Genomic DNA, 13,444 nt, shown 5'->3' with positions numbered 1-13,444 from the left:
TGATCTGACAGGAACAGAATAAAACTATGCTCCGGGATTGTAACATTGTATTGACGCACTTTCTCTAGTTTCTGTTTCTTAGCAGGATTAGAATTCAAGGTTTCACCACCTTCAGACTCACAGAGATAACACCGTACGTAATTATCTGTCATTAGCGGGGCTAGAGTTATTAAAAATGAGCACAAACCGGGAATGCCTATCGGATGTTGAGGACAGCAGTGCGTTGACACGGGTGGAACAATGGGAGCAGCACACAAAGGAACAGCGAGGCAAAGATGAGGACAATTACAACAGTGAAAATTACATTGACAGGGATTCAGATTGGAGTCTGAGTGTTAGTCGAGATAGAGCTGGTGTTTGGCAAGCTACTTTTATACTAATGGTTAGCATGACTGACCAATCATGTAAGGCCTCATGATCCGCAAAGATGGTTCTTGACCGCACATATGAAGCCAAGGTTGCTTTGAACATCTCGAGGAATCATGGTGTCGGCATGCTCACTGATTGGTTCTGTTTCGCCGTCTGTGGAGCTATGGTTCTTCCTGTGTTCTAGTATCTCATCCTTTTTTTGGAAGTGCCTGTTCTACTAATGGTCGGTCAGTTCTTGTACCTCAAGTTAGGATGCCACTTACTCTCCACCTTCTCCCCCCCCCCCCCCCCGCCTTCCCAAGGACCTTGAACACCCCCAACAACCTCTATTTCCCTTAATACTCCATTAGGACATGTAATCGTCCCTTGCTCTTGGGAATAAAGTCCTTACCTGTTCAACCTCTCCCAATAACTCAGGTGCTCAAGTCCTGGAAGCATCCTTGCCTTGTAATTTTTCTACACTTTCAATCTTATTGACATCTTTTCCATGATAGTTGAGCAAAAGTGCACACAATACTCCAAATTTGGCCTCTCCAAAGTATTATACAACTTCAACATAACATCCCAACTCCTGTACTCAATACTTTGATTTACGAATAACCATGTAGCAAAAGTTTTCTTTACAAACCTATCTACCTGTGATGCCACTTTGAAGGGATTATGAATCTATATTCCCAGATCCCTCTGCTCCATTGCATTCTTCAGTGCCTTATTGCTCACCATGTAAGTCCCACCGTGGTTTGTCCTCCCAATGCCTCACACTTGTCTAAATTAAATTCCATCTGTCATTTTTCCAGTTGGTACAGTTATCGTTGCAAGCTTTGATAGTCTTCCTTGCTGTCCTCCACACCCTCAATCTTGGTGTTATCCATAAATGTGCTGATCCAGGTTACCATATTATCATCCAGATCATTGATATACTGTAGATGACAAACAACAATGGATCAGCACCAGTCCCTGCGGCACTCCAGAAATCATAGTCCGCCAATCAAAGAGGCTGTCATCTATTACCACTCCCTGGCTTCTCCTACAAAGCCGATGTCTAATCTAATTGACTACCTCATCCTGAATGCCGAGTGACTGACCCTTTCCTGTCAAGGACCTTGCTAAAGTCCAGGTAGACAACATCCACTGCCTTACCTTCATCAATTTTCCTGGTAACTTCAGTTCAGTTTCAGTCTATTGTCATTTAGAAACCACAAATGCAATGCAGTTACAAAATGAGACAACGTTCCTCCAGAATGACATCACAAAAGCACACGACAAAACAGACTACACCAGAAAATCCACATAACGTTTGGCAATCCCCAAATCCAGAGTCCGGAGAGGCTGCTGCGTATTAATATCGCGCTACCATCTTAACGTGTTCCCCGGAAAGGAGCTCCAACCCCACCAGACTAAACAAAGACTACCCAGACACACCCAGTCAGGAGACCAACTCTACCACCCAACAAACCAAAAACTAAAGTTACACATCCTACACAAAACCACATAGTTACATATAGTTATAGTTAACACATAATTACAACAGTGCAGACAATAGAGTAATTGATTAAAAAACAAACCATGGGCACAGTGAAAATAGTCCAAAGATGTTAAAAGACTATAAGTTTGAAAGAAACCACCACACAGTTTCCACAAGACCTCAGGGTGGCAGAAGAGAATACCTCCGCTATGGACTTCCAAGGTGCTGCCGGACTCAGCCTCACAGACGCAGCACACAACGAAGCTCCGTTGGACCCAGCCTCGCAGACGCAGCTCAAAAGTCTCTATAAGATTGGTTAGACACAAACTACCACGCACAAAGCTTTGTCCACAATCCCTAATTAGTTCCTCTATTGCCCTTACAGTGCATATCTATACAGCTATGCAGCGAGTTAAACAACTTCTGAAAAATCAACCAATATGGAAGCTTTCTTCGGGGTTTTTAATGAGATCTTTTACTTATGAAAAGATACTGCTGTTTCAAGGGCATATAAATAGAGGATGGAGATGAACATCTTTCCACCTTGTGCTTCAAATCAAATCAAATCAAAACTAATCCACACAGGAAAAGATGTGAAATACAGTTTACATACAAGCAGTGATGTTCATACAAAATAAACTGTGCCTCTTGAGGCCAGAACACTCTCCACCTGCCATCCAATAGTCAAACTTAACTATTGAACCTAAAAGTCAAGTGATCACTAAGTCTTTAGCAAAAAAACGATAGTCTCGGGGATTGGTCTTGAAAGTAGTGTCTTTAATCGTCCTCAGTTCAAAAGTACCTGCCTTGATGATGTTCCTGGTGGAGATTAGCAAGAAATGCTGGGTCAGTTAACCATGAGGAGAGGGTGAGCCCTCTTGTGGCATGATCAGCCAGATTAAGTTCAGCAGAAGCATAGGTCCATTGGCTCTTCTGAGTCAATTGCCTGATATGTAGAGTCTTATTATGTACGTGAACATAGAATCTCCTTGTTTCATTAAATCTATAACTGAGTAAACCTTGCTGTCTGTAAAGAACTTGATATCATCTAGTTCTGTGTCCATATAGTATATCTTCAGTACTCATCTGTGCCACCTCAACTGATAGAACAGCAGCACAGAGTTCAAGCCTTGGTATGACCATAAGATTTGGGAGAAGAATTAGGCCATTCAGGCCATTGAATCTGCTCTGCCATTTCATCATGGGTGATCCATTTCCCTCTCAACCTTGGGTGAATCCAACTTCACTATATCCAGCAGTGTTGGTGATCTTCAGATATGTAACAGCAACAGTAGCTCTAGTTGATGGATCACAGAAGCTGTAAAGATTCTGTTGTGCTGTAGATAGTGGAATTGTTTTGAAGGTTCTTGGAATTTTGAAGCCTATAAGATCCTGAAGGGAAGAGCAACATTGCTCATGTTCCTCTCTAGGGAGTGGACATGCCATCCACAAGTGTCTGAGGTCAACTGTCTTAACATGAAGTGACTGGAGCAGCAAATCCAAGAGGGTTGTATAAGCTGCTAATGGTCAATAGCATGCCACCATGCACAAAGGGTCTTTTGGTATCAGTGAGCTGGAAAGTAAGGGTGGTGTAATGAGGTCCTATCCAAGGTCCACACTTTGCTGCATTGCGGGACGTCCTGGCCAAGATCAAGATTCTGTAGAGCTTTTGCCAGATGGGAAGAGAGGTTCTTTGATTGCCTCTGGAGAGACATTTGTCCAGCCTCTGCCATAGCATTTGTAAACCCTTAGCTGGATTACTAATGTGAATGGCTCTAACCCTTCTTGTATGTTGCAGTGAGTCCCCATCAAGCCACTTACAAAGAAGGTTGAGCTCTTAGTTAGATTTGAGACTTAGTCCTTCCACAACATTGCAAAAGTTTGACTTTTGGGACAGATAACTGGCAGACTGGTTGTTGAACACCTTTAGTCATACTGTGACTGGATCTTGATGAGCCAGATACCAAGCCAAATCTAATACACCTGCAGCTCCTGAATGCGATCATTGTGGAGACTGGTTTGCCAAATGTGTGTCTTAGGATGGATGGAAGATCAGTCTGTCCATGTCTGGGCAGATGGGATTGGCATCAGTAGGAACTATTGATTGAGGTCGTCGTTGTGGTGGAACTGCAGAAGGGTGGGGTTGTGGGTCTTTGCTGTTGTAGACCTTGACTGTCAATACCTGAACAATGTGAAAGGCATATTGGCCACGTGGTGTGGACAGCTTCTTGTAGAGCTGGAGCACTGTCTTTTTATATCCAAAATGTGTTTCGACACATTCTTTAGTAAAACGCATTGGCTGTTATGTCAGCAAAGCATGACTGATTCTGGTTACAGACTCACCACTGTCTAAGTCAGTTGCTGCTTCATCCACCTTTGCCTCTGTTGAGGCAGCCTCTGCTTCACATTCCTCCTCAAGTGCATTCTTGACCACAATGGAGAGCATCCTGACTGGCTACATCTCTGCCTAGTGTGAGAACTGTACCTCCTTTAATTGCAGGACTCTGCAGACATTTCACCTGCAAATCTGCTGGGATCCTCTATTGTGTCCGGTGCTCCCAATGCAATGCCATCTCTTCTACATCAGTGAGACCCATCGTAAATTGGGGGACAGCTTCGTCGAGCAGTTCCGTGCCATCTGCCACAAGCCGGACTTCCCATTGGCCAAATATTTTAATTCCCATTCCTGTTCCAAAATGTCGATTCATGGCCTTGTCTTGTGACAAGATGAAGCCACCTTCAGAGTGGAGGAGCAACACCTTATATTCCATCTAGGTAGCCTCCAATTGACAGTATGAATATCGATTTCTACCTCTGGTGAACAAATTCTCCCTCCCCTTTTCTCTATTCCTCACTCTGACTTCTCACTTCTTCTCACCTGCCTATTACTTCCCAGTGGGCCCCCTCCTCTTTCCCTTTCTCTTATTGCCCACTCTCCTCTCCAATCAGATTCTTTCTTCTCCAGCCCTTGACCTTTCCCACCCACCTAGCTTCACTTAGCACCTTCCAGTTAGCCTGTTTCCCCAACCTTTGTTCAGGCATCTTCCCCCCACCGCCCCCCCCACCTTTCTTCTCAATCCTGAAGAAGGATCTCAGGCCAAAACGTTGACTATTCATTCATTTCCATTGATGCTGTCTGACCTGCTGAGTTCCTCTAGCATTTTGTGTGTGTTGCTTTGGATTTCCAGCATCTGCAGAATTTCTCTTGAAAGCAAATGTATTATCAAAGTGCATATGTCACTATATATTACCCTGTTACTTATTTTCATGCAGGCATTTACAGAAAAATAAAGAAATACAATTTATTAAAAACTATACATAAAAATGACAAGCAACATGTGCAAAAGAAGACAAATCTGCTAAATAAGTACATAGATAAATAGATCCATAAAACTGAGAACTTGAGTTGAGGGTGGGTTGTCAGTGACTCTACTTGCACACCCTGTGATGCACTTTGGTTAACCAGGGAGGAGGGACTAAAAACAAAACCTGTCAAAGGACGGATGGACTCATTATGAGTCAACGGCCACCTTCTGTCTGTGTGAGGAATGGCGCGGCACACAGTCTTTCGTTTTGCGCCTTATTACGCATTATGATGACAGGCAACCCAGCAAACCCTGTACTTCCAGAGCTCCTGTGCTCAGGAGCTCTGCAGAGTGCCCAGACCCTATGAAGACACAACCCCACAGGGAGGGTTGAGTCCAACAAGGGGGATGAGCGAACTGTGCCTCTTTTGCGCTGTAAGGTAAAAACGATCATATCAACCTTCAACGCAAACACCATCTGCCTCTTGCCTCAATGCACAGTTGGCATCACAGGCAAGCAGATACAAGATCTCCATCCTGGGGATCTAAGAACAACGTCATGTACACCCAGGGGAAGAGGTAAGTTCACAGAGGTAGAAGGGATGCACCTCATCACCTCATCTGCATGGAGAGAGCCAAGGACGATGTCAGCACAAGATAGAGTAGGGCTGGTGTTGAACCACAAGGAGAAGAAGGCACTGAGGGGCGTAGTCTCAGTCAGTGACAGAATCCTTACTGCAGAATTCGACGGAAACTCGGCGACCTCTGTCATCACCTGCTACTCCCCACACAACTGCAGCGAGGAGAAGGAGGTGGAGACCTTCTACAGTAAACTTTACGAAGCTGTCATTTCAATACCAGCACATAACTTCCTGGCTGTGCTCAGCGATGGTAATGCCCAGGTCGGACTGGAAGATGTTCCATGCTCATGTTCCATACCGTGACTTTACCAACAGAAATGGACAATACCTAGTTGATTTCATCCAGGAACACAGTCTCATTGCTGCCAACACACAATTCAAGAAGCGAGCTGGTAAACTGTGGACATGCAAAAACAGAGCCTCCCTCAATAGGAAACATCTCAACTACATCCTCATAAGAACAAAATGGCATAAATGTGTGATCAACACAAACGCCTGCAGCATTTTCAACTCGGTCAGTTATGACCACAGAGTAGTGTCAATGCAAGTGAGACTGAGCCTGCCACAACCCAAAGCCACAGGTCCCAAGGAGATAGACTAGAAGGCATTCTCTTCACAACCTTTTCTTCAAGCCCAGTACATTGAGGAAGTGAGAAATCGCTTTGGCCCACTGGAGAGGGAGGAGGAAGAGGCTGCCACCGACCACTATCAACGGCTCATAGACGCACACACAGATGCAACAAAGAGTCTGCCTACTGTGAAGCGAATCAAAAAGAGCCAGATCTCAAAACATCCTGACGTCGTCGCAGCAAGAAGTGTGGTCAATGCTTGTCATGCCGAACTTAGAAGGAGCAAAACAGAAGAGCGAAGAGACAAGTTCAAGACAGCAAAGAAGAATCTCTTTGCCACCTACGACCGACTGAAGGAAGAGGAACTAGCTGAGAGGATTAGAGGAGTAGAGGCTGCTAATGAAGACAAGCAGCATGGAGAAGCATGGCGTCTAGTCAACGAGATCAGTAGACGGAAGAAGTCCCCATCAGGTCAAATAAGTGGTCAAACAGCAGAGGACCGTGTCCAGACATGGTTTACCCACTTCAAGAACCTGCTGGGAAATCCTCCAACGATCACAGAAGAAGAAGAAGAAGAGGACATAACCACGATACTAACGCAAGTCGACATCGATGACAGCCCATTCACTATTGAGGAACTGAAGAAGGCCAAATATGTACTCAACCAGGGCAGGAGCGCTGGACCAGATGGGACACCACCAGATGTCCTGAAGAACTGCGACCTGGATGACATCTTGCTGGAAATATGTAATATGGCACTGATGAAAGGCGACAAACCAGAACAGTGGTCACTCTCAAATGTTATCCCTGACCCAAGTCTGGATCCCTTACGAAGACAGATAACTACCACGGTATCAGCTTGACCTGCATCTTAGCAAAGCTCTACAATCGGTTGATTTTGAACAGGATTTACACCGCCATTGACCCTCAGCTCAGATTCCATCAGAATGGTTTTCGGCAGAAGCTCACAACAGTAATGCAAATACTTGCTCTCTGCAGAATCATTGAGGAAGTCAAGAAGAACAACCTCCCAGCCGTGCTTACTTCCATTGATTTTCACAAAGCTTTTGATTCCATTCACTGAGGTAAAATGCTGAAGATCCTGAAAGCTTACGGCGTGCTAGACCATCTACTGAGAGCAATAGAGTCCAGCTATACTGAGACCATGGTGAAAGTTGTATCACCAGACGGAGAAACAGCAGTGTTCGAGCTCCTAGCTGGTGTGCTGCAAGGAGACACTCTGGCACCCAACATCTTTATAATCGTCCTTGATTACACTCTTCGTCAAGCTACCAAAGATCATGACAAGCTTGGTTTTACCATAAAAACCAGGATGAACCAAAAGGGTCAGACCAGTTACGCTCACAGATCTCGATTTTGCAGATGACATACTCCTGCTCTCTGACCAGATGGAGGAAGCACAGCAGCTACTGACAAAAGTGGAAATTGCATGCAATAAAGTTGGACTTCACCTAAATGCTAAAAAAACAGAGTACATGGCATTCAACTGTGATGAAGGTACTCTCAAGACCGTAAAGAATGATACCATTAAGGAAGTCTTAAACTTCAAGTACCTCGGGTCGAGTGATGAGTTCGGAGAAGGACATAAAGATACAAAAGGCGCTGGCATGGAGGGCTATGAACGATGTGAAGGAAATCTGTTGGTTGAACCTGACCAGAGGGCTCAGAAAGAGGATCATCATAGCATTCATAGAGTCGATTCTCACGTACGGATGCGAGACGTGGACACTCACCAAGACCTTGCGAAGGTCACTAGATGGTTGCTATACACGAATGCTCCGGATGGCTCTTGACGTGAGTTGGCAACAGCGCGTGATGAACGTCGAGTTTTATGACGACCTACCGATGCTCACCACTAAAATCGAGGCGAGAAGACTGCAACTAGCAGGGCACGTCTACGCCACCCTGAGCTCCCTGACAGCCTAGTCGTCACATGGGACTCCAAGCAAGGGCGCCCTCCCAAGACTATGGTCAACACGCTCCTAGAAGATAGCGGCATGACTAACGTAGGTGAACTGAACACACTGATGAGGGAGAGGGAGGAGTGGAGAGTTGTCATTGTGCCCGACGCCGGCCCCCTAGGCCTGAGTTGACGTTGTAGTGAGGTGTAGAGTCCTTGAAAGTGAGTTTGTAGGTTGTGGAAGCAGTTCAGAATTGAGGTGAGTGGAGTTAACCACACCAGTTCAGGGGCCTAATAGTCACTGCCATCTTCTCAGGGATTTTAATATGGTGTGTAACACTCTCCTAATTGAGACACAAGTGACTCAACAAAGAAACTATGGAGGGATCTCAGTGGGTCAGGCAGCATCTGTAGGGGAAAAGGAATTTGACATTTCAGGCCAAAAACCTGCATCAGGACTGAAAGTCAACCTGAAACTTCAAGTCCTTCTCCCGCCTCACCACCCACACCCTACAGTTGCTGCTCAGTCCTCTGAGTTCCTCCAGCAGATTTGTTTTTAATAAAAATGTAAAATGTCCAGGTATTCTTTTAGAGCTTATGCAAATTATACCACCCAGTTTTCTATTGCTTTCATAAATGAAGGCAAAGACTCATTTGCTTTAGTGAACTCTCAAACCAAATGAAAATTTGCATATGTTGAACATGTTTAAAAAAAGACCCGATTTTCATGAGCAATGGAAATTACCTTTCGTAATGTTTTAAGGATTCAGTTTGGCACAAACGCAGAAAATTATACCCAAAAAAGCTGAGGTACAACAGACAAGAAGCTGGCTCTCTCAGAAAACATCAGCAGAAAATTAGGCAGGGAAATAGAAAGTTAGATCAGAATAAAGTTCATAGTTATTCCATATAAGAGTTGTTGAAGGTGGATATCCCTGCTCGGTCTAGAACAGGGGTCAGCAACCTTTACCACTGAAAGAGCCATTTGGACCCGTCTCCCACAGAAAAGAAAACACTGGGAGCCACAAAACCCGTTTGACAATTAAAATGAAATAACACTGCGTACAACGTTTTTTTGCCTTTATGCTATGTATAAACAAACTATAATGTGTTCCATTTATGAAATCGATGAATCCCTGCAAAGAAAACGAAATTACATTCTGCATGCAACAAAAACATTTTGAACTCCGAAAAAAAGACGTTGGGTTGAAGATTACTTTTAAGTAAAATACTCAATGTCTATTTGAGGCCTTCTTGTATTTATGAAAAACGCCGAACTTAAATTTTCCGCCAGCAGCAAATAACGTCAGCCAGCTGTCAACCTGAAAAATAAAATGACTATTTCACTGAAAAATGAAAAAATATGAATATACGTAAAATAATAGGCAATTAAAATATTTATCATATTTGGTTAATGGGATTTCTGCTCCTGGACCTCAGCGCTCAGTGTCTGCACATCAGGGCTGTATGACGTCACCTTCATCTTTACACAGGATTGCAAGCTGTCATCTGTGAGGCGTGCGTGATGTTTGTTTTTAATGAATTTCATGTTGGAGAACACCTGCTCACATACATATGTGGATCCAAAGATCGACAGGACTCCAAGCGCATACTTTTTAATGTTTACATAAATGTCGGGGATAGCATTCCATGTTTCGAACACAGGTTTGTCCGGTTTTAGGAGGTTTTCAATATCGCTCCATTTGTGATTCTGAGCAAGAACGGCCTGACGGGCAACATCTTCAAGGTCTGCTGTCAAGCGTCTAAACTTGGACACCCATATGTCTTTGTCGGCTATGTCGGCCAGTTCCATCTCAAGATCAGGTTGACTCACACCTGCCAATACAGTCGTATTCAGTAGGGATGGATCGATGCTTAGGGGAGTGACCGGGAAGGATAATGTGTTTTTTTTCCTCTCTGAACTCTCAGAAGCGTTTCCCAAACGATGTTTGCATTGCGATGATTGCAGAATGTAAATACTCCGAATTTATCATGTCGTGACCTTGTTTGAACTGTCTCAAATTGGGGAAGTGAGACAATGTGCCTTTCTGTAAATCTTTGGCAAGCACTGTCAACTTGCGCTCAAATGCCAAAACATCCTCCAACATGTGTAGGGCTGTACGTCCTTTCCCCTGAAGAGCTGTGTTCAGCTTGTTCAGGTGCGCTGTCATGTCCACCATGAAGTGTAGCTTTTCCAGCCACTCTGGCTGTTCCAGCTCAGGAAAGGTGAGCCCTTTGCTGCCCAGGAAAGTTTTCACTTCTTCCAGACACGCCACAAAGCGCTTCAGCACCTCCCCTCTGGACAGCCACCGGACTTTGTTGTGCAGCAGGAGATCAGAATATGCGCTTTCCAGCTCGTCCAGTAACAAACGGAATTGATGGTGATTTAAACTTTTTGCCATTATTTTATTGACAATCTGAATGACAACATCCATTACTTCTGTGCATTCCGGAGGAAATGTTTGAGCGCACAGTGCCTCTTGGTGCAAGATGCAGTGAAAAGTCAGCAGCTTTCTGTCCAGCAACTTCTGCAGAAAAGCCACAAATCCCTTGTGCGCTCCTGTCATACCCATCAGAAGCTACTGACACCAGGTGGGTGGTCTTTATTCCTTTGGCTCTTAAACAATTCAAGACAGCCTCACAGATGTCCTCCCCCCATGTTTGGTCTTTTAGAGGTATCAACTCAATCAGTTCTTCCTGTGGCCCGGCAGAGTTTACATACCGGCAGAACAGCGCTATTTGTTCAATATCACCTTTGTCTTTAGACTCGTCACAGGCAACAGCTGAATTGATGTCTTTAATTTGCTGTTTTGTGATGTCTTCTGCCATTTTTATGGTTCTGCCTTTGACAGTCTTTGAGGAGAGGGGCATATCCCTGATTTTCTGCACAATTTCACTCTTGTTTTTAAAGTCCGTGAATAGATGTTCAGAAATCTTAATGAAAGATTCTTTTATATATTCACCATATGTAAACTGCTTCCCGTGCCTGACTATTTCCTGAGCGGCAACATAACTAGCATATGTAGTTGATTTTCCAGACATCATCCACTTCTTGAAATGATTTTTGCTCAGATCAACCTTCCGCATCAGTTCCAAAACGGCTTTTTTTCTCTCATCTCCATCCGGATATTTTTGAGCAAAGGCTGTGTGTTTATTCTGGAAATGTCTTGAGACATTTGACCTTTTGTTGTTTGCTAGTTTCTCATTGCATATTAAGCATACCGGTAAACCAGTCTCGTCAGCAGTGAAAGCAAATGAATCTGTCCACGTATCATTAAATGTTCTGTTTTCTTCAGTCACTTCTCCTTTTTTAGAATTCTCCATAGTTAGCCTACCTTGGATCGAAAAATTAAAGAAATCGCACACTGGCGGGGTCAGGCATTGGCAGTGCTGACGTATATTAATAGCGATAAAACACATTGTAGCTGTGTGCTACACGCAGTCAGTAAACTGCAGTCAAAGATAACTTTATTCGAACTAAGCAGCCTTGCTTTTAAGCCTCCGTCAACCCGCCCCCCATGGGCGCGGATGCTCCAAAAGACACGTACTCACAAACCCCCATAGGCTATCTCCCTTAGTCTGAACGCTGGCTAATTGTGAGCCGGTTCGGATGTGCCAGGAAATGGGTCGCCACAACGTTTTATTTAGATTGTACAAGATCACCATAATCTTCAAATTTAGAATTACATTTCAAAAACTAACAAACTAACATAAAATACATTTTAATTAAATACTCTCCATTTATTTTCCAAAGCCACACGGAGCCGCAGCACAGAGATGAAAGAGCCGCATGTGGCTCCGGAGCCGCGGGTTGCCGACCCCCGGTCTAGAACATTAATTTATCTTACAATAAAAGTGCAAAAGTAACTTGCATGATTCTTCAGAAATAATTACAGCCTTTCAAAATCTCAATCCACAGTGAGCAGGAATGACTCTTAATTAAAATAAGTACAAATTTAATCCATTCCTTTCCATCTTTTGCTTCTGTGTGAATTTAGTAAACTCTGATAAATGGAGCAGTTTCCACTGTGGTATCAACATTATTTTTTTCCTGTACTGTCATTGCTTCTTTGAATATTTAGGAAAGTCTCCTTTACTCTGGCCGAGAACCATGTTCCATTCTCAAACTTTGAATGGAGTACTTATGTGAAATTTTGCATTTCCCTTTCAGGCAATGAACTGGAAAGTATGTTAGTATTAATTTCGAGAGGACCAGAATATGAAAGCAAGTTTGTAAAGCTGACATTTTAAATGGGATTGGTGATACCACACTTGGAGTATAACGAGCAATTTTAAACCCCTTATCTGAGGAAAGATGTGTTGGCATTGGAGAAGGTCCAGAGGAGGTTCACGAGAATAATCCTAAAAATAAAAGGGTTACATCTGAGGAGCATGTTCTGTAGCTCTACTTGCTGTTCTTTGGAAGAATGTGAAGTGGGGGGTGATCTTAGTGAAACCTATTGAACATTGAAAGACCCAGACAAAGTGGACGTGAAGAGGATGATTCCCACAGTGGGGGAGTCCTGGACAGAGGGTACAGCCATAGAATGGAAGGCTGTCCCTTTAGAACAGAGATGAAGAAATTCTTTAGCCAGAGGGTGGTGAATCTGTAGAATTCACCACCACAGACGGCTGTGGAGGCCAAATCATTGGGTATATTTAAAACAGAGGCTGATAGGTTCTTGATTAATAAAGATGTCGAACATTATGGGGATAAGGCAGGAGAATAGGGTTGAGGGGGACAATCAGTCATGACTGAATGGCGGAGCAGACTCGATGGGCCAAATGGTGTCATTCTCTTCCTATGTCTTGTGATCTAATCTCATGAGAGTCAACATTTCTAGAAGAAGCTACTGAATGTTGAACATGATTGATTGTGTTGTATATACTCGCGCACTACTCACTCTACACTTATGACTGTGAGGCTAAGCACAACTCCATTGCCGTATTCAAGCCTGTCATAGGCCAAATCAAAAGTGGTGACAAATCAGCATATAGGAGGCAGATTTAAAATCTGGTTGAATAGCACCACAACATCAAGCTCTTACTCAATGTCAGCATATCCAAGGAGCTGATTATTGACTTCCAGAAGAGAAAAGCAGAGGTCCATGAGCCTCTTTTCATCAGCAAATCAGTGGTGGAAAAGGTCAGCTACTTTAAATAACTTGGTGGTG

At 43.8% G+C, this 13,444-nt stretch overlaps 1 protein-coding gene across 1 annotated transcript in view; it reads left to right on the top strand.

Moving 5' to 3' along the window:
* Positions 1 to 13,444, top strand: part of atxn3 (ataxin 3) — an 80,615-nt gene that overhangs the window by 28,743 nt on the left and 38,428 nt on the right. The gene's annotated exons all lie outside the window — the stretch shown is intronic.

The sequence above is a fragment of the Hypanus sabinus genome, chromosome 2 (assembly GCF_030144855.1).
Source record: "Hypanus sabinus isolate sHypSab1 chromosome 2, sHypSab1.hap1, whole genome shotgun sequence".
NCBI classification, from domain to species: domain Eukaryota; kingdom Metazoa; phylum Chordata; class Chondrichthyes; order Myliobatiformes; family Dasyatidae; genus Hypanus; species Hypanus sabinus.
The sequence above is the reverse complement of the archived record's forward strand: the minus strand, read 5'-3'. Positions and strand labels throughout refer to the sequence as shown.